Source organism: Suricata suricatta, chromosome 9, assembly GCF_006229205.1.
Source record: "Suricata suricatta isolate VVHF042 chromosome 9, meerkat_22Aug2017_6uvM2_HiC, whole genome shotgun sequence".
In the NCBI taxonomy this organism is placed as follows: domain Eukaryota; kingdom Metazoa; phylum Chordata; class Mammalia; order Carnivora; family Herpestidae; genus Suricata; species Suricata suricatta.
Genome location: NC_043708.1, coordinates 68,882,545 through 68,903,908, shown reverse-complemented (window position 1 = coordinate 68,903,908; position 21,364 = coordinate 68,882,545). Strand labels below are relative to the sequence as shown.

Sequence of the window (21,364 nt, the reverse complement as noted above, 5' to 3'; positions counted from 1 at the left end):
CCTGGATGCTTATAGGATCCCTCTAATTGGATGCTCTTTTTCTAATTCCTTAGATATCTATCATTTCATTTGGGTACCCATCCAAATGTCACTCCTTAGTAAGGATATTTTACCATCCAACATAAAATAGCTTTTGCTCCAATTCACATCACTTTGTATTGTCTTTTAATATCTCTTTATTTTTAAAGTTTATTTATTTGAATAATCTCTACATCCAACGTGGGGGTTGAACCCCTGACCCTGAGATCAAGAGTCACATGCTCTTCCAACTAAGCCAGACAGGTGCCCTTCTTTTAATATCTTTTTATACAGAACATTTCTTGCCTTTATGTCATATGTTTGTTTAGTTGTTGTCTCTCCTGCAAGGATACAAATGTCATGAGGGCAAGCACTTTGGATTTGTCCCTGCAGTATTCCCATTAACACAACATCTATGCTGGGGAACAGCATAGATGAGGTTCAATAAATATTTGCAGAATGAATCACTTAATGCATGAGTGAATGAATAATACACACTGTAAATAAGCTAGGAGAGGGATAAGGAGAGTGTCTAGGTGATAATTATGGTAACAACATGAAGAAACATGTTATTACTTCACAGACAGGGAAACTGAGGCCTAGAAAGTTTGTGTGCCAAGGCCACACGTTTAAAAACTCCATGTTGCTTCTGATACACTAAAGTAGTGGTTTCTGAAACAGGGGTGTGTGTATCCCAAAGGAGGGAAACTTGGAGGAGTGAGTATGGCAGGAAAATTAAAATGTCTATTTCTGCTCTTTTATAAACTTATATGATTCTAATTTCTATTCTGTGTAGGTTTTATAATGTATTCAGTTAGGTCGTGTACCACTAGTTCATACATATTTTATTGCTAAATAAATATTCACAGATATGGTATGTATGTTCCAAAAGTGTTTGGAGGCTACTCAACTAGTTTCTCATCCATTTCTGAGAAGTTCTGAGCAGGATAGGGGTACTTGGTGTCCACAGTGGTGGGGAACACGGAAGGGGTGAACATGGACTAGTGTTAACTGCTGACACCTTTAGCTTGAGTTCGTGGGTGGGGCTAAATATAGCTTCCGGTTTCCCAGGAGCCACGGAGACATGCCCACTCGCCATCCTCACAGCCAATAGGGGATTGAATTAGTTTCTGAACGTATTGGACACATAACCAATGGAGGCTAAAGCCTTAAAGGAAGTGCTTCTCCTGCGAATTGAGGAGGGGTTAGGCTGGGAACTACTTCCTAGTTCTTTCTTCCTATTCTTAATCTTTCACTCACGCATGCCCACACAGAGTACACAGATACACATTCCCACACTTCCAGAATGTGAGAGAGTAAAGAAACTATCTAGCCCAGTACTTTCATTCTGTAGATTAGAGATGGGAAACACAGCTCGTTTGTGGCAGGACCAGGACTTGGTCCTCTTGATCTCCCAACTACCAGCTCCTGGGCTTCTCATCCTTCCATGGAAGCCTCGCTTATGCCCATTTTCTTACTGGGTAGCTTTTACCCAGAAGGCTGGTAATACTGGATCCTTGGAATATTGGAGCCCTTGGGATCCCCAATAAGCAGGGTCCCCCTGGGTGCCTTGCCCCCATCCCCTTCATTTCAGTATGATGTGCTCCTCAGTTGGTAAGGCCTGCGGAATATGTCCCCGAGGTACTGAATGGCTCCGTCACCTTTATTTCCATACCATTGCAGTTCTCTTGGCCCAGCCCTCCAGGCAGCAGCTCCTCGCTGCCTTATAGAGCAGGAACCCGAGCAAGTACTGGAAGCTTAATTGATCTGGATGTTTGGAATCAAACTTCATTAGCTCAAATTACTTCAGTTTGCCTAATTTGTTTCTCTATGTGAGCTCTGATAAGCTTGGTTTAACATCTTCTAAACTGTGGTGTTTATCATCATCAATGCCTGCTCAAATTACCCCTGCAGAGTAATGGACCAGGAGAAAAATGGTTTACAAGGTGTAGCTATTTTGTATATTTATAAAAATGCACAGAATGCAGAGTCCAAGTCACTGGATTAGCACATTTATTTCCATAGGACAGCTCTGCTTTTAAAAAATGGAATGCAGCCAGAAAAATCCCTTCAATCATCAATATTTGAGTATAACTTGTTTAAGTGTTTTAAGTCCCATAAACTTTGAGATTTTTTTTCTAATTAGAGATAGGTACAAATCTATCATTCTTGCTTTTCTCCCAATCTGTTAGAGACTTTTGATTGACCTGTGTGTTTACTCATTTGGAAATACACATATTTGTGTTTGAGAACAAAATATCCATCTGAAAAGAGGTGTGTCTCCCTATGAATGACTTGATCCATGCCAAGTGCAGAGAAAGTTTTAGCATTGTGGAAAGTCATACTGAGTCTCTGGAAGGTATGGATAGCAATGGTTGCTTCCAAGATGGGGCGCTGAGTACTTCCTTCTATGATACCCATTTATATGTGTTCCGTTGCATGTATTATCTTTCCCCAAAATTAAAAGTAAAAATACTTGTCAGTAACAATAACCCCAAATAATGAGTTTCCCATAATATGAAGGCCTATAAGTTTTGCTACATATATAGCTTCTAATTTTATATAAATCCAAATACCTTAATTCTAGTGCCTTGATATAGTAGCCAGGTTGGTGTTTCAGACTTGTGACAGGTGTCCGTCCATTGGTTATCACTGTAACATGGAAATTAGATGTGAGAGAGCATGGCTGACACCGAGAATATGGAGATCTATGTTAACATCATCACACTTACCTCAATAATCTTATGTCCTTCTCCTAGAATCTGGAACATCCAGATGTTGTCATTCATTGCAAATGCTGCTGGTGCAATGGGCTCACAGACTAATAAGAGGTGTCTGTGTTTTAGACTGTCCAGATACCTCTCTGCACGGATGAAAGTCGGCTCATTTCCCATATTTCTTTGCACTCCATAGGTGTATCCACTTACACTAGAAATTGAAAATTCAGAAGATAAAACATATACTCCAGAGCTTCAATGCTATACACACAAAGATAGGAATTTTTAAAATAAATCCGAATAATTGTATCAGTTCCTGACTTCGTTTCTATACCAAGTATCCCTGAACTAACCCCGCTGCGTACAAAAGCTGTTGAGTGTAATTGTGGTCACATTAATACGAATATTGTGGTCCAGCTGCTTTGATAGTCCTCACCGGTGGGCTCTGAAACATCTGTGTCTCTGCCCCCTTGAAAGGTTCCACCCACATCTCCTTAAGGAGCCTCAGAGGGGCCAGAGTTCACTCAAGAACCAATCCAGGAAACAGCACGGGCTGCCTAGTGTGGTGTCTGAGTTGTTTCCCACTCCTGTGGGCCCCTCTGTGCTCATTCATGTGCAAGCCTCTGTCCGGGACCTCCCCGAGGCTGTCACACGTACTGGCTGTCCACCTGCCTCAGGGAACGCTGCCTGCCCCGCGCTTGGGTCCTTGCTGCTGTACCACATTGTCAGTGGAGGGGGAAACAGCCACCTTCTTGCCTGGGTTTGACTCTCTGACCAGGGTCCCACAGCAAATTGGCATGGACCCAGAGCTGCTGCAGTGCTTTTACTTTTTTTAAAAAGAGCTTTATTGTGACAGCATTCATATACCATATGGTTCATCCATTTAAAATGTGCAATTCTTTTTTTTGTATGTTACATTATTAATTTTTTATTTTAAAATTATTATTATATGATTTTTATTTGACAGAGAGAGAGTGTGTGCACATGCACACATGTAGGAGAGGGGCAGAGGGAGAGAATCCTAAGCCATCTCCACATTAAGTGTGGAGCCTGATGCGGGGCTCAATCCTATGATCCTGGGATTGTGACCTGAGCTGAAACCAAGAGTTGGATGCTTAACTGACTGAGCCACCCATAGTCCCATAGTCTTACTTATTTTTAAATAATGTAATAATCCATCATATTGGTAATACTGAATATATTAAACCATATTTCTGATATTAGGATGTTTAGGTGGATTCCCAGGTTTTGCTATGTAAATCACCCTGTGAAAACAATTTTCAAGTGCCCTGATAGAAATGTTCTTGTTCAAAACAGTTCATAAAAACAGGGAGGAGGGCAGGCACCCTGATCCACTCCTGAAACCCTGGCCATAAAGGTGGAGAAAGAACAGTTGTGGGAAGCAAGTCCAGCCTGAAAGAGAGTCTGGCTTCTAGAGCTCTTCCTGGTGGGGACTCTGAGCCGCTGTCACTTCTGAACTCAGATTGTCAAACTGATGGAGATAGTAGTAAGCAACGCTTCAGGCACTTCTTGGCAGAGCACTAGACGTTGTCTGAATCCTGCACACATCTCTCGTGGCCCCTTTCCCTGCAGTTACCGAAATGGCTCTTGACTTAGTGGAGCCCTGGCACCCTTCCTTCCTAATAAGCAGGATGTGTGGTGAGGACTACTTGGCCTGTGTCTTCTGTAAACATTCCCTGTCTTCAAGTTTGATGGTTTCCTCTTTATCTGACCCTCAGCAGCTAGTTCTCATCCACGTTGTCTGTAGATTTTTCAGAGTGGTGACAGGCCCACGGGTAACAACGTGTAGAGCCTGTTCGGTGCAGCTGCGTCCCCGTTACGGACCCTGGCACACTGGTTGGGTATGGAACGTTCCTTATTCCTTTGGCCCAGACAGCTTTGTTGAGCCTTGTGTCGATGTGCACATTTGGACTCCCCATCTCCTTTCTGGTAAATTTCTGGATCTCTTTGAGTGCCTGAGGGGCATGGTTCTTGAAACCCACTCCATGGATGGGCTTGTGAATGTTGATGGTGGATTCTCCGGTCACTACCTCACTGAGGGCAGAGCCTTTGCCTCCCTTCCTTGTGGGAGCCATTCTTCTGGGCCCAGGATGGAAAGCTCAGTTCCACAATTAAAAAAAAAATTTTTTTAGTGTATATTTATTTGTGAGAGTGTGAATGTGAGTGAGGGAGATGCAGAATCCGAAGAGGCTCCAGCCTCTAAGCCTCTAAGAGCCTGATGTGGGGCTCGAACTCACTGACTGTGAGATCATGAGCTGAGCTGAAGTTAGGTGCATAACTGACCAAGTCACCCCGAAGCCCCTGGGAAAATCTTTTAAAAACATTTTCACCCAGACTGGCCTGATGGCTTTCACTGAAGTGAGAAACAGTCAATCAGCTAGTTAGGAGATGGTTACTAGTGGGTTGGTTGGGGCCCTTCCAGAATTGAGCACTGAGATGGGATGAAATGAGAAAGATTTATTAGAGATATGCCCAACAGGAAAGTGGGAGGGGAGCAGGAGAGACTGTGAGAGTCCTTCTGAGGCACAGATCTCACCCCAGTGTGGGAGGGGAAGGGAAGGTTGGGTAGAAGCATCCTAGACCCTTGTGCAGTCAAAGGACGTCTGGCAAGGCTGTTGGGAGTCATCCATCTAACTCAGCCATCAGTGGAGCCTGCATCTCCCTGGAACAGGCCTGCTCGGTGTCCCTGCTCTTCTCTGCCTTTGGCCAGGAGCAGTCTAGGATGGGTGTGGTCTTCACACAACATAATGAAGGGCTGAAGTCAGAGCTCTGAGAGGCACAGTTCCAGTGAAACGATCAAGTGTGTTTCCCTGTGCTCATGTTTAGAATGATTCTTGGGAGATTTTGAAAAAAATAATTTTTAATAATTTTGTAATGTTTTATTATTTTTGAGAGACAGAGAGAGAGAGAACAAGAGAACAAGAGGGGCAGGGACAGAGAGAGAGGGAGACACCAAATCCAAAGCAGGCTCCAAGCTCTGAGTTGCCAGCACAGAGCCTGATGCGGGGCTGGAACCCAAGGACCATGAGATCATGACCTGAGCCGAAGTTGGATGCTTAATTGACTGAGCCACCACCCAGGCACCCTGAAAAACAATTGTTTTTAAGTTCATTTATTTATTTTGAGAGACAGAGAGCACATGAGTATATGAGTTGGGGAGGGGCAGAGAGAGGAGAGAGAGAATCCCAAGCAGGTTTGGCGCTGTTAGCATAAAGCACAATGCAGGCCTTGAACTCAGGAACCATGAGATCATGACCTGAGCTGAAGTTGGGATGATTAACAGACTGAGACACCCAGCTTCCCCTGAATTTGTGAGAAAGAAATTCTGCTAGGAGGGTCTTTTGCCATTTCCTGTTAGAAGTCCCCCTCTACTGGACGAACATGACTTATCACAGCTGGCTTGGCAACTCCCTGTCTTCTAAGACAGCTGGGGTTGGAGGCAGCTGTGTGTGAACCCTCTTGATCAGGATGGAAGGTAGTAACTACACCAACCTTAGCAGAAGATTCCTTGCACCATGTCTACTGAGTGCCTTTCGTATTGGGAATGGCTCCATTCTGATTGTGTCATTTACCCAAGGGTGTGAGGGGCAGGGTCAGAAATGGAAAGCCGCATTCCTGACTCCCAATCCAGTATATCATTCAGTATCACTGGATGACTTTTCATTTCCTCCCTCCTTTCTCATTGTTTGGGGTTGGTTTTTTTTCCTGAAGACTTCAGCCTGCCTTGTGACTCCACCCCAGCACCTATGGGTGTCTAGGAAGTGTGCTTGCTAATGTCGTGGGAGGACTCTGTCTATACCATGTCACCTCATCTTGGTACCTGGCTTTGCTGTTTCCTCCTTGTTTGGATCGTCACCTCTTTCTCCTCGGCCCAGTGTCCTTTCCCACTATGAACCTTAATGCTGTTGCACTGGGCTCTCTTCCCTTGTCCCAGAGTCCCAGTGGGCAGATCCACCAGGAGCTTTCTCCACGCTACCTGGGTCTGGGGCTAAGGGATCCATCCAGGAAGGTTGGGGCTTGCAGCTTGGCCACCCATGGAGGAGAGAATTGTGGATGTGCACAAACAGGCTTTTGAGTTCAATGGTCCTCAGCTGCCTTCCAACCCGGAGAGCCTGTGTACCTCTAGAGCTCTATTCATAGCAGGAATGTACACTTCCCCGTGGCAGTGAACTAAATTAGAGAAAGTGCATTGACTGTGGACATGGTCGGGAGTAGCTTGATTAATTAGGGCCTATCTCACGCAGCCCAGCACACTTCACTGCTTCCGCAGTTGCTGGACGTGAGCATTCCGCTGTTGCAGGGCTTTAAATAGTACCCAGTCCCCTGAAGGGAAACTTCAAGGGCCGTTTATTTGCCAAGGGCTGATATTTTCCCCAGGGGATAAAGTGCTAGACTGTGAGACTGTTTATACAGTACTTGCTTTGGCCAAGCAAAGCGAGGCTGAAGTCTGGGAAGTGTCTGTGGCAGTGGCAGGACTGCGGGCATGTGGAGCCTTTCCGCACTGTCCTTCACATCATCTTAAATGCATCTTGAGTGGTTGGCAGGGCAGATGCTGTTATGCCCATTTTACATGAAAAGCATCATGCTTTCAGCAAACACGTTTTGGGTACTTGCTAAGGTTTTCTTAATATTTACTGAGTGCTCACTACGTGCCAGGCACGGGCCGCTTGCTGTCTCGTCAAATGTCCAAAGGTACTCAGTGACGCAGCTGCTGTGGCTAATACCATCTGGCTAATGCAGAAATGGGAGCCAGAGAGGTGTTGAAATTTCCCAGGGACACGAGTGAACAGCAGAGCTACGGCCTGAGTTGTGCAGCCCGACTCCAGGCCCGAGGCTGTTTGGCTGCACTGAGGAGCAGTCTGTTCAGTACGTGAGCCAATGATTACTCCGTTAGAGCCGAGGAAGGCCCCGAGGGAGAAGCGGCATGTGCCATGAGAAAATAAAATAGGGCTCTCAACTTGGCGTGGGGAGAAGGCAGGCTCCCCTAAGGATGTAACATGTATTTTTATTTAATTTTTTAAAATGTTTTTATTTATATTTGAGAGAGAAAGAGAAAGCAAGGGAGGGGCAGAAAGAGGGAGACAGAATCTGAAGCAGGCTCCAGGCTCTGAGCTGTTAGCACAGAGCCTAACTCGGGGCTTGAATCCATGAGTGGTGAGATCATGACTCTAGTCAAAGTTGGATGCTTCACTGACTGAGCCACCCAGGTGCCCTGGGAATGTAACAATTAAATGCAGGCCCAAAGGAGGAGGGAGGGCAAGATGGGGTGGGGTGAGCACGGGAGAGAGCCCAGGCAAAGGCCGAGGGGAGATTAGGACCTGCCCCCAAGGACTTGGGGGAGCCTGCTTTCCTTGCTGAGTGAGCCGTGTGGGGCAGCGGACGGAGATGAGGTGAGGGAGATCGGCAGAGGCAGGACTTTGCAGTCTACACAGAAGACTGGGCTTGGTCTAAGTACTGGGAACCAGCTGAAGCGGGGATGAGGGCTTCTCAGAGCACAGTGGCTGGGAGCAGAGAGGATGGAGGCGCGGAGCGGGACCTGTGGTCAGCAGACCTGTATGGTTACAGTCCTGCCGGGGAAGAGTGGAGATGGGCAGAAATGGGGGAGCCGGGTGAGCTTTAGGAGGTAGAGTTTGTGCTGACACATACTTATGGCCTCTCCATGATTGCTGGCAAGAAGGACAGAATGTAATGAAACATTTATACGAAGCACTCCTTCAACAATGAAGCCAGTCCTAAAGTCACTCATTTTTTAAAATTTGCAAACAATATTAAATTAGGACAGAAATGAAAGGTGGGATGGGGTGAAACCTTGCCTATGGGGATCATCTCTTCTGGTTGCCATCATTTCTTCCAAGGGAAGGGGGACAGACTCTTCCACACCTGTAGAGGACTTAGAAATACTCCCCCCGAGGGTCAGGGGGTCCTGGAGGTATCCGAAGGACACAGCAAAAAGGGAAGATTTCTAACTGTGTGTCAGCGTGTGTGTTTTGGAGTATGTGAGTGTCTGTGCTTGAAGCGAGTTTGCAAAATCAGATCACAAAACTCCCGTGAGAAGTCCCAGGCAGTGTTTCTAGATTGTTGGGATAGCTCATATGAAAGGAAAAGAATTTAGCTGCCTACATGAACTTAAAAGATGTGCTTAAAAAATGTACCTGAATTTACTAGATGTTTTGCCATTGGGTAGCTATAACTTGGTCTAAATTTTGTCCCAACGTGGCACCCACAGATTGCTCTGCTCTCCAGCTGTTACTATATGTTGGCTAATGATAAAGTGGGTCATTCGTTATAATTTTCCCATAGCCTCACGTTTGTGGTTGTTTTGAGCCCTTCCTTCTAAGCAGTATAAGATCATTGGTGACAGGTCCTTGAACTCTCCTTCCTCCATCCCTGCTCTCCTTGCAGTAGCAATTGCAGCTGTAGACTAAGCCTGGAGTCAGCACACCCTGCTAGGAGATGCCACCAGGGGCAAACAAAACCCACCCAGGTTTGAGGCATTTGATTCTGGACAGTAATGACCTATTTGAGATACCAGACAGGGAGGCAAGCCATTTGACTTAAAAGAAAGTAACAACATGTGTCAGCGTCTTTGTCAGCAAGCTCTTGCCTCTTGAATGGTATTGTCCTCATTCCTGAGAGCAACTAACCCGTTAGACACCTGCAGGTTACCTTGACCTTCAATGCATTACAGCATCAGACAGAACCCAGCGAGGCCCAGAGATGAGCAAATACAGCACGAAGGCTGTAGAGCTCGCCAGATGCCTGTTAACATTTTTTTTCAAAGACTCCTTCATTGTGAAGTTTCTCCAAGAAATTTGATCTGCCCAATTCCTTAATAAATCACCCTGTACTTTCTCAGTGGACAACGTGGACAATATTTACTTGATTTGAATAAATGACTAGCAATGCGTAAGGAAGCTTCTCTTCAAAGTGCATCAATTGATTAATGACTCAGGCGAGACTCACTTCACAGCTCTTTGCTGGCATTATTAGTCATTTTGTAATAATGGCTTTTTGTCACTTTAAAATGCAATTTTCTTTATAACTCAGTTACGGTCACATGTGTTTGGAAAGGTTAGCTGATGAGTATGTGATTATACTCACCCTGTGACCATTTGGTGACTTCGGCTTTGTAGGACAAATTTACAAAACTTTTGGACAGTGTGCCCTTGAAGAGCAGTGCCCAGAGAAACACAGAACTACAGGGCTGAGTGAGCCCGGATGTCGTGGAGGAGGAGACTGAGGTACAGAGGTGCTATCAGCGCTGCCCTCCCCAAATCAGCCCACATTTCTCAGTTGCCTCTGCTGTGCCTCTACTGTGCTAAGTGCTGGGGAAACACATGACTTTCGTCTCAGGCTCACCCTCTAGGTGGGAAGATAGAGCTGGCCCATGCAGACATAGAAGGACGGCATACTGCAGTATATCAAATGTGAGACAGCGGGGCCCAGACTAATGTAACAGGCTGTGCTTTAGAGCCACGCTGCACATCGCCGCCACTTGGTAGACCAGGTTGGAAACAGAGCGAGTGTGGGGCAAGAACAGAACTGTGAGCACATCATCCCAGGGTGCGGCGGAAAGCGCGCCGTACACAGCTTTAGTCTGGGTCGTGTATGGCAGAAGTGCTGGAGGATCAGGGGGCAGCCCATGGAGCTTAGAACCAGGGTGACAGCAAGGTCAGGAAAGCTGGAGGTTCCTTCCCCAGAGCTTCCTTCCTCCTCACTCCGGCAGCGTCTCTCGGAAAGGGGGCGGTACAGCCCCGGAGTTAAGAGACCAGGTTCAGAGCCAGATGGGCTTGGACCTTGTTGTGGTATGACTTCACTTCTTTTTCGTAAAATGAGAATAATAATTCGTGACTGCCTATATAATTTTGTGAAGAGCAGTTAATGCATGAAAGCAAAGCACACAGCACAGTGTCTGACATAGAGCTATGCTTATTAGAAGGATCTATTATTAATATACCCAAATCAACAATGCTGTTAGCACGGTTGCCGATAGCAACGAGAGAGAAAGAGAGAGAATGTTTCCATATACTGTATTGTGGCTATTTTAACCATCAAGGAGAGACCTGGGTTATGGAATCCAATTGGTTGTACAACGAACAGCTCTTTAGATGGCTAAAACAACAAATGGTGTGTTAAGGTGGAAACATAAAGAACAGTTCATTGGTAAGTTGTCCTGTAAGTAGTCTGTTAGGGGTTTACCAGTTTCTTTTCTCTAGGCACAAAGGAAGACTACATTTCCCAGACTCCCTCACAGGTAGGTTCAGATCACGTGACAGACTTTCAGCCAATAAGATGTGTGAAGGAGGATGTACTCCACTTCTAGGTTGAACAAAACAGATTCCTACTCTCTTCAGTCTGTCTTCTTCCACAGTCACGTGTTCCATATGGTAAAGCTACTAAAGGGAAAAATCACATATCTCTGAGTCACTGCTTGTAATAGAACCAAGGAAGGGAGTTGCCCAAAGTTGGCTGAGCAAGTATACATTTGCATACTTAGCGTACAAAGTATAAATTGCATGAGCAAGAATAAATTTTCATTATGTTAAACGCTGAGATCTGGGGAACATTGTAAAACCTAGCTTTAAATAGGTTTACTTGCAAACTGACCAAATAGAACCATTCGAATGCAAAAATATAAAGATAACAAAAATGTTCACACCTGAATCATTCAAAAGCTATGTTTAATATCACTTTTATTAATAAAATGTACTAGCCATATTTCACTTGACAAAAAATTATTAGATTGTTGGATTGTTTCTTTTTGAATTCTCTGTTATCCAAAAAGTATTATTTATTATTATTTTTTAAAGTAATGCTCTAAAAGTGGCATTCTGACTGACGTTTGAGAGCTGGGTACATGTTTAATTGTTACCAGAAAATGTGCTTCATCATATGCTGCTGAGTAGGAAAAAAAAATCATGTTTCCAAAAAGTAGAGATTGATCTCATACAAAAAAATTACATTGTCAATAGTGATGTCTCTCATGGTAGTGGGGTTGATAGCCAAGTAATTCTTTCCCATATGCTCTATTATATTTTCTAAATCTACAATAAGCATGTATAACTTGTAAACAAAAAGATAAAAAGCCATTTTAAAAAGTGTTCTTTAAAATTTATTTTATTCTTTTAAGCCCTTCATCCTTTTACACATCAATAACTCCTGAAATTACTAGAAAAGGAAAAACAAAACAATAACAAAAACAGATTATTCGCATAATAGATTTTGGCAGCAAAACCTGTGAAAGACAGAGCTTTGAAGGATTAGGCTCTGGTGAACTAACAGTGTCATTACTGCAGGTTTTGGGAGGGAAGCACACACATGAGCTGCTGGTGTTGGGGACATGTTCAAAAGGTTCTCGGGGCGCCTGGGTGGCTCAGTTAGTTGAGTGTCTGACTTCGGCTCGGGTCATGATCTCATAGTTCGTAGGTTCGAGCCTTGCATCAGGCTCTGTGCTGACAGCTCAGAGCCTGGAGCCTGCTTCAGATTCTGTGTTTCCCTCTCTCTCTGACCCTCCCCCTGCTCATGCTGTCTCTCTCTGTCTCTCAAAAATAAATAAAAACATAAAAATAAATTTAAAAAATCCAGTTCTAATTGCAGTGTTGATAAACAATTAAAAAAAAACAGAACCTTGGCTGGAAATACTTAACATTTGCTTTGGAAAAGTAACAGTGAGAAAAGTTTCCCAATAAGAAGATGCTTCTGAGGCCATTTCTTTAAGAGCCCTGGAGTGGGCCTGTCTTTCAAAGGGTCAGCCCACTCTGCCTATCCCTGCCCCCTCACTGGATCTACCCTATATCTGTGTTGTGGGGGGTCATTAGTGAGGGGGTTGCTCTTCTGGTTTCCTTAGGTTCTGGTAAAATGAAGATGGGAGATCAGAAGACATCAGATCCTTTTTTTTAATAGTTGGACATTTTATTTTTTATTATTTTTAAAAATTTAAATCCAAGTTGATTAACAAATAGTATCATAATAATTTCAGGAATAGAATTTAGTGATTCATCACTTACATTAACACCCAGAGCTCATTCCAACAAGTGCCCTCCCTAATGCCTCTCACCCAGCCCATCCCCCAGCCAGTACCCCGCCAGCAACCCTCAGTTTGTTCTCCATATTTAAGAGTCTCTTATGGCTTGTCTCCCTCTCTGTTTCTATATTATTTTTGCTTCTCTTCCCTTATTTTCATCTGTTTTGTTTCTTAAATTCCACATATGAGTGAAATCATATATTAGAAGACATCAGATTCTTTATTCAGCATTCCTCAGTACTTTACCTTTCCAAATTCAGTTTCATGAGTCCTTGTGAGATTGCCCCCTTGATTACAGAAATCATAGAAATAGGATTAGAAAGAGCATGAACTTGTAGTTTGAAGATCTGAATTCTCTCACCTGCTTTTGGTGTGATGTTAATCAAGGTTTTTAATCTTTTATTTAAAAAGATGACAAGAACAAATTTGTCAACCAGGCATTTGTCCATGAGAAAGAAGACACAGGTGCGTCTTGTATTTCAATTGGGGAAGCATAATTTTAATTAATCCAGCATTTAGGCCAAACTAAAACTGAAAAGTTTGGAAACCTGGAGTCCACTTATTTTTTTTATTTTGAGAGAGAGAGAGAGAGAGAGAGAGGGAGGGAGAGTGTGCGCAGGTGTGCACAAGTGAGAAAGGGGAAGAGAGAGGGAGAGACAGAATCTTCAGTGCGAGGCTTGAACTCAAATCGTGGGATCATAACCTGAGCTGAGATGAAGAGTTAGACAATCAGCTGCACCACCAAGGCGTCCCAACCCGGAGGATGTTTCAGGCTGAGGGGTCCCTAGAGATCATGTAGTCCAACACCCTCCTCCTCTTTCACTTCCAAATGTGCTATTAGAGGCGAAGGAAATGAGGCCCGGAGAGGTAAGAGGAATGTGCTTGCTTGGCCTCACAGCTGGTTGGTGTCAGAGCCAGGCATGGGTCCTTTCTGTGGTGTCTTGTCCCTTCCCATGGGACTAAGTCCTCATGGAAGAACCAAGACTTCTCCTGTGGTGCTGCCTTGTCTCAGAGCCAGTGAAGGTCCATCGCTGCCCCACAGGTATGAACCTGCGGCAGGTGCAGGTGGTTGGGAGGCCGGTAGTCAGAACAACCTGAAGAGATGGGGTCTTTTTCCACTGGACCTGACTCTGGGCAGTGATGCTAGTTCTTTCTCCTGAACAGCTTGACTCTCTAGACTCAGCTTAAGTTTGATCTCCTCCTGCCCCATTTTTATCTAACTGAAGCTGGGCCACACAGAACTACCCGACAGAGTGTTGAACTTCAGCGCATAGTTGTGAAACCATTCATGAGCATTTTCTACGTGCCAGGTGCCATGTTAGGCCTGATGAGCCACCTGTGCTTTCTCATGTGATCTTTATAAAACCTTCGCATGTCACATGTGAGAAGACCCAAATGGCTCCGATGGCCCTCTAGATGTTCCTTCTTAGATTAAACTCAGAGTCCCACAGTCAATCCTGTCAATAGATTGGAGCATCGGGCTGTCTGCCCCCACTGATGTGATTTAAATGATGAGGTAACACGAGAGGTGGTGGCGGGGTTTTGACAGGCAAACCTCCAGATACCCTGCACATCGCAGTTGCCTCTGTTGTTCAGTGCTATGTTAGGCATAGCAAAAGAAGTGTGTCTCCATATACCACCCACAAAACACAAACTTTATGTTCTGTGACTTCAGGATGGAAGGGGAAGAATAGAATAGTTCTGGGAAGTTCCTTTCTCCACTGACATCTGCTTTGAACATGGCTTTTCCCCAGGTTCATGACCACAGGTGCGATGCGTGATGTCAACTGCAGCAGTGTGTGTACTCCCTTCACCCGGAATATGTCTCTTGCTGAACCCCAGATCCTCGTTTGTACTTCCTTTCCCTTATGTACTGGAAAAAGAATGATGTTAGAATGGTTCTCACCTCCAAAACCATCTTAACATTCAGAGAACTATCATATAGCTGAAGGAACTCCGAAGATATTTCCTAGACTATCTATTTGCAATGAACCATTGACAGTCAGTCATCCCGTGCCTCTATTTGTGCCTGCCAATGAGTACTCAAACTCCTCTCTTTTGTTGTGACCCAGAATTGTCTAAGGTAGATGCTAAATAACTATTTTTAGTGGGGTTAAATAGTGATCTTCCATGGCTATCCATTTACTCCTTAACTTGGATTAGATTTAGGAACATTAGAATTGATGCTGAAGATGGTTTCATCTCATTTCCCAAACGCACTTCCCAATATTGTGTATATGAGAAGGTCTCAGAGGTTGTGAGCTGTCTGGGGAGCCCAGCTCATGGGTGGGAGTGCTTGGTCATGACTCTTCAGCCCAGTGCTCTCCTTACTACAAAGTGCTGCCTCCATGCATCTCATGGGCACCTTACACTTTGCTTTCAGTTTCCATAGGAGAAGCTCAACTTAGGGTGGCCATGCCATGAGAAACTCAACACTGGCATCTGGAGAGTCCACATGGAGAGCTCAAGCCCCTGGCTGATAGTCCCTGTGGTTCTCAGCTTCCAGCGAAGACCAACTTGCCAACTGTTGGAGTAAGCCATCTTGGAAGTGGATACTCCAGCTCCGGTTGAACTACCTCAACTGGCTGCACTTGGAACAGAGGCGAGCTATGCCTGCACAGCCTGCTCAGATTGCAGAATCTTGAACAGTGAATGGTAGTGCTGTCCTAGGCCATGACGTCTTGAGATGGCCTGTTATGTGGATATAGGTAACCAAAATAGTATGGCAAAAGCAAAGGGCTGGCCTGTGGCTTGAAGATGTGGAGCAAGGGGGTCTAAAATCAAGTGCCAACACAAAAGCTTAGGAATCCAGGGATAGACCACAATATTGAATTCAAAAGGGGTGGCCAGGGGCCATAAAACAGAACCTCAGGGAGAGGCTGCATCAGAAAATAGACAAAGCAGAAAAACAGGGGATTGGGCTAAAGAGAGGATGCCTAAGAATGGGAAATGAAGCAGTTCTGGGTTTTTCCCCAAGGGTCCTGCCAAGAAGAATTTTTAAGGTGTGTGTGTGTGTGTTTGTAATCTTTTCACAGGAATTACAACTAAATCAAGTACAAAAGCAAACATGTCTGAAATATCAGTGGGCCTCGAAGCAGGTCTACTTTCCAGACTCAGTGGCGGGGTCAAGAGCTGCCTGAGATACAACACAGAAGGGTGAACCTGTGCAAAGCCTTGCCCATATGCTGGGTAGGGTTCCCCGGAAGTCTTAATGAAAGAGGCAGAACAGGTGAGCAGGACACAATGTAGGGAGTTGTTTATATAGTAAATTAGAAACAGGTCTAATTTCTTGCAAGGGCCCATATATTCTCACCCAATCTTTTTGTTATCTTCATAAAGGCTAGAATTAACCCCTCTAGGCACTATTACATAAATACATACTCAGGAGGCACCCTACTCATGTGAAGTTTCTAATACTCAAGATATATTTAAAAAACCAGGTAAGCATCACCTTTTCCAGAATTTTTCTTAGTTGTGTTTATTTTCAATGGTGTGTGCTATGTGGTACATTAGTATAGTTAATACTTGACGTACTATCACCTTAAAGAAGTTGGATTTATTATTCTGCCCATCCCTTGCTTCAATCACACAGTTTACCAATGTTTAAATATCACCTATTTGCATTGCTCTGTCACTTAAGAATGTGGTATACATCCAGGGTCTCAACAAAAGCTATGCTGAGGTGTTTGCCCCATTCCTTTTTTTTTTTTTTATTTTAGAGAGAGAGAGTGCATGCATGTTTGCAGGGGTGGGGGTAGGAACAGGTAGAGGGAGAGAGAAAGAATCTTAAGCAGTCTTCATGCCCAGCACAGAGCATGACATGGAGTTTGATCCCACGACCCAGGGCTTGGTCTTATGATCCTGAGATCATGACCCTAGCCTAAATCAAGAGTCGGACACTTAACTGACTGAGCCACTCAGGTGCCCCTGCTCCATTCCTTAGCAGAGCCAAACCTAAGCTAAATCACGGAATGCTCCAAGGGTGTTTTCTGTGTCTGCACCCTTCTTGATAATGTGTTACTCCTTTCCGAATGGGAGATGGGAACGTCACATCCCCCAATAACTAGCGCCAGTCCTCCTGTGCCCACCAAAGCACGTTATCCTTCTAGATCCTTCATGATCCTCACCGCACCTTTCCTCTAGAACACTAACTCATCTGAATGGTGACATGTTATGCAATATGTAAGTTTTTGAGTAATTTTTATTGACATGGTGAAATGCTCACAATATCCTTTATTTTTAAAAAATACAAAATCATAGACTATCACAGTATTAAAAAATGTACTAGGGGTAAACATTTCATTGTTTTAATGATTGGCAATAAAGTTTCTCCTGGGGGTAAACTATTTTTGCTTTAGAAAATAACTTGATGTGGGGCGCCTGGATGGCTCAGTTGGTTAAGTGTCCGACTTCAGCTTAGGTCATGATCTCATGGTTTGTGAGTTCGGGCCCTGTGTCAGGCTCTGCACTGACAGGGAGCCGCCTACTTGGGATTCTGGCTCTTCCTTCTCCACCTCCCCCTGACACGTACGTGGGTCTGCGTGCGCGCGCGCGCATGCTCATTGGCGCGTGCTCTCTCTCCCGTCCTCAAAATAAATAAACTTAAAGAAAAAAAGAAAAGAACTTGATGTAAGCCCTTGAGTTAGAAGGGAAGTTAGAGAGGGGGAAGGGGCCTAAACAAGGGCAGGAAGTGGCTACAGTGTCCTGCATGAGGCCAGGAGCAGGGACAGAGGATAAGGGAGGTATTCCTGGACTGAGGACAGCAGGGCAAGTAGTGGCTGGTGGGAATTCTCTGGCAGAAGGAATGGCCAATGGACACTGTAAGAAAGGCCTGGAAAATGCCTCATATGAAGCTGCTTGCTGCAATGCATGCCTCTTGTCCCTGGTCTTCAGCTTACCCCAGGCACAAGTGTCTTATCTGAGCGGGGCTGTGCGTGTGCGCATGTGTGTGCTGGGGGTGGCAGTAGACCTGGTAAAGAGTGAGATAGCATTTGTGGAGGTAGAAGCTGGAACTAAGGACTGACTACGTGACAGTCAGCTCCTCATCTGTCTGCAGAAATCTGAAGGACTTCAAGTTGTGGAATGGAGTTTGCATCCTTTTATTTAGGTCTATAATTATGTAGCTGGAAAGGAGAATCAAATGTTCAGATTAGTTATCTCATGCCAGAGGTAATTTTCCTCATTAGAGTTTTCCACCATGAGCGTTTATTATTTTTAAAATCAGAAAATACTCTTTTTAAAAGTGTGCTCATTCTGAGCCTCTCTGGTTTTCGCCATCAAGTTGGGAAGTATTTAACAAATCAATCCCCTAGTGACTGCTAATGACTAATCATGAAGGAGGCAATGTGCGCAGGGGCTTGTGTATTTTAGCAGAGGGCTCCTGGAGACTCGAATTCTGTAAGACAGAGGAATACCATTTCAACCAGAGTAAGAAAAACATGACTCAAAACACTCAGCTCCATATTCTGCCTATGTAAAGATTATTATTTTTCCCTTCAGCTAAAAATGTGGATAAGCATTGGGATTGGAAGGAGGGGAATTATATTTCATGGAGATATTTGAGGAGAGAAAAAGGGCTCCTCAAGGCATACAGACAATTTTACCTGTGAAAATCCTGGCTCTGTTTGACAGAGATGGCACTAATATTTTTCTGGTGGGTCTTGAGCTATCATGAATTGTTTTGTTTTGGAATTTTTTATTAGACATTGGAAACATTGCTTCTCCCCCTTTTTTTTTCTGCCATCCAGTGTGGATAAAACCTCAAATAGGGTGAAACCCAAAATTTGTGGATGTATATGTCATGGGGGGAGGGGCCATTTTTATGTTCCCCACCTGCATTTGTAGGACTCAGGGCAAAGCCTGAGACATAGAAAAAGAATAATGACTAAGCATAGCTACGATGATGAAGTGTTTACAATGTGATAGCGCTTGCTCTAAATACTTTATTTTCTTACCCATTTTCTTTTTGAAAGTTCTACTCTCTGAGAAGCCACTCAACCAATGGAAGGGAAGAATGAAGAAAACGGAGGAGAGGGACAGAGGGAAGGAGCCAGGGAGTTCCTGTGTGGAGGTTGATCTGGTCTCTAAGTCCTTTTCTTCCCTGTTGAAGAGGATGTTGTCGAGGTCAGTAATTCCTTCGGAATTCGTTTGGGGACCCCTTAAAAATGAATAACAGAGATTCTCCATCACGTAAATAAGGAATGGGACTCCTGGCACCCCCATTCCTACCTACACATTAGCTGGATCATTTGCGTCGGCCTTGCATTTAGCTTCAGCTCGGAAGCGATCCGCTGAGAGGCAGGGCAGCTGAGCGGGTTCCCGAGAAAGGCTGTTCCCGTCCCGCGACACAAGGGGGCAGTGTTTCAACAGGTCTGAGCTTTCCGACGCATCGCGAGCTGTGCTCGCATTATCTCAGCAAAAAGCCTGTTGGACTGATTATTTCAGCTCAAGAATTTTAGAGTCCAGGGAAGGATGCATTTTAATGACTCCAGGGAACGGATCAAATTAAACACATTATCCCGGATTTTCTTCCCTCGCCTGCTCTCACCCACCTTCTCCGCAGCGTCTGTCGGCGCAGCGTGAGCTAGCAGTCAGCACAGAGCCTGATATAGGGATGTGGGGCTTGAACGCAGGAACTGTGAGATCATGACCTGAGCTGAGGTCGGCCACTTAACCGACTGAGCCACCCAGGTGCCCCTTCTTGATGCATCTTGAGTGTGAACTTCAATTTCTATTTATCCTCTCTCCTGTGCAGCACTTGGAAACACCTGGCATTTAATGGGTGCTCACTGCTGCACAGGGCAACTTAATGTAATTTAATTAAACTCGTGGCCCCTTGGGTTCTTTGGCAGATTTGACAGATTTAGTCATGATTTTAAAGAAGTTTGTTTCTGTCTCACCTTTAGATAGAAGTTATGTCTTGTTAAAACACTCCCAGAAACCCACAAGTGAGTCTTGTAATTGCTTTCTCAGCTTTCTTCTCACTGATAAGATATGAGTGATTTTCTTTTTTAAGGGCAGCACTGACTAATCAATCAAAACAAACAACTGTAATCTGATTTTAGAGCAATCTGCATGATAAGAGTTGGCCAAGGAGAAACAATTTCCTATCCTGGTGGGATAATATGCAAATGAAATTTCAACTCCAGGCTCCCTTGCCTCACAGAATGTCAGAGAAGGAAGTGCCAAGCAGAACATGTTTATGAATGGGAACGCCAGTGGTGTTATATTTTCTCTTAGGTTCTTTGCAATCTCGTTTTTGTAAGGAACAAAACAGCTCTAAACATTTCTAAATGTTTCACTCTATATGGCCCGAATCCCAAACTTAAAAATATCTACCCATGGCCCACAGAAAAGGTTTTTAAAAGAGAAATAATTGATTTTACTGGACATTTTCCTCAGGAAAGGTTTGCCGGGGGTAGAATGTGGGCTGCCCGCTCAGCAGTGGAGCTGTGTTTACACAAAGGCTGGAAAGTTATTATATTGGCCATGTCGTGGGCGGTATTGCCCTCAGTGGATAGTTGGACCCCTGCGGAAGGCTCCGCTGACTCCTTACAAGATCCTTGTAAATGAAGCACATGAGTGGCAACTGCCTTTAATCTTTTTTTTTTTTTAATTTTAATGTTTATTTATTTTTGAGAGAGAAAGAACAAGTGAGGGTGGAGCAGAGAGAGAGGGAGACACAGAATCCAAAGCAGAGCAGGCTCCAGGCTCTGAGCTGTCAGCCCAGAGCTCGATGCAGGGCTCAAACTCACCAGACCATGAGATCATGACCTGAGCCAAAGTGGGATGCTTAACCGACTGAGCCACCCAGGTGCCCTACGATTGCCTTTAATCTTAATAGAATCCATTCTATTGTCTTGTGAAGAGCCAGGACCAGTGCCCAGTGACCTCCTCCACCGTGTCAGAGGGCTCATCCACCTTCCCCAGACCCACTTTTCGACTCCTGCAAACCAGAACAGGCCACAGGCTGTGAATAAATACTTCAGAGAAGAACGAGAGAAAACTACAGTCGTAACAAATGGGTCACTGCTGAGAGACATGGGTTAGGACACAGTAGCTGTACCTGAGATGAGCAAGCTCTATGGCTGTCCTTACTATCATGAAAACCAGCTGGTACGTGACAGATGCAATTTTATCAGCTCAAATCCTATAATTCTTTCTTTCAACAGTGAGCCTAAACGCGGTCCCTCCGGCAAGGGAATGGGGAGGCTGATGCATACCACTCCTCCAAGGCCTGCAGACCCCTGCGAGTTTGTGGTCGCCCCTGGAGGAGGGGAGCAGCTGGCCCCCACGCAGAGCAGCGCCATCACCCTTTCCCTTGCCTGTTTGCCCAATATTTCTTGAGGGTTGACTATGTGCCAGGCAAGGCCCTTGGGATACAGCATGAACAAGGAAGATGAGAGCTTATATTCCAGTAGAGGGAAGGACAGTCAAAGAATGAATAAATTAGAAAATAATAGTGGTAATTGCCACGAAGGAAATAAAACACGGAAGTGGGCATGTCAGGTCCTATAACTTCGTTAGAATGGCTGGTGAGAGAGGCCTCTTGGAGGAGTGGCCTGAGGGTTGAGGAGAAGCCAGC

The 21,364-nt window shown here is 44.7% G+C and overlaps 1 long non-coding RNA gene across 1 annotated transcript in view; it reads left to right on the top strand.

Moving 5' to 3' along the window:
- Window positions 1–20,956, top strand: part of LOC115300700 — a 37,444-nt gene extending 16,488 nt beyond the window's left edge. The window contains exons 2-4 of the long non-coding RNA XR_003912788.1: window positions 15,816–16,009; window positions 18,753–18,903; window positions 20,648–20,956. This is a non-coding gene — a long non-coding RNA (uncharacterized LOC115300700). The remainder of the gene's footprint in view (window positions 1–15,815; window positions 16,010–18,752; window positions 18,904–20,647) is intronic.
- Window positions 20,957–21,364: the final 408 nt, after the last annotated feature.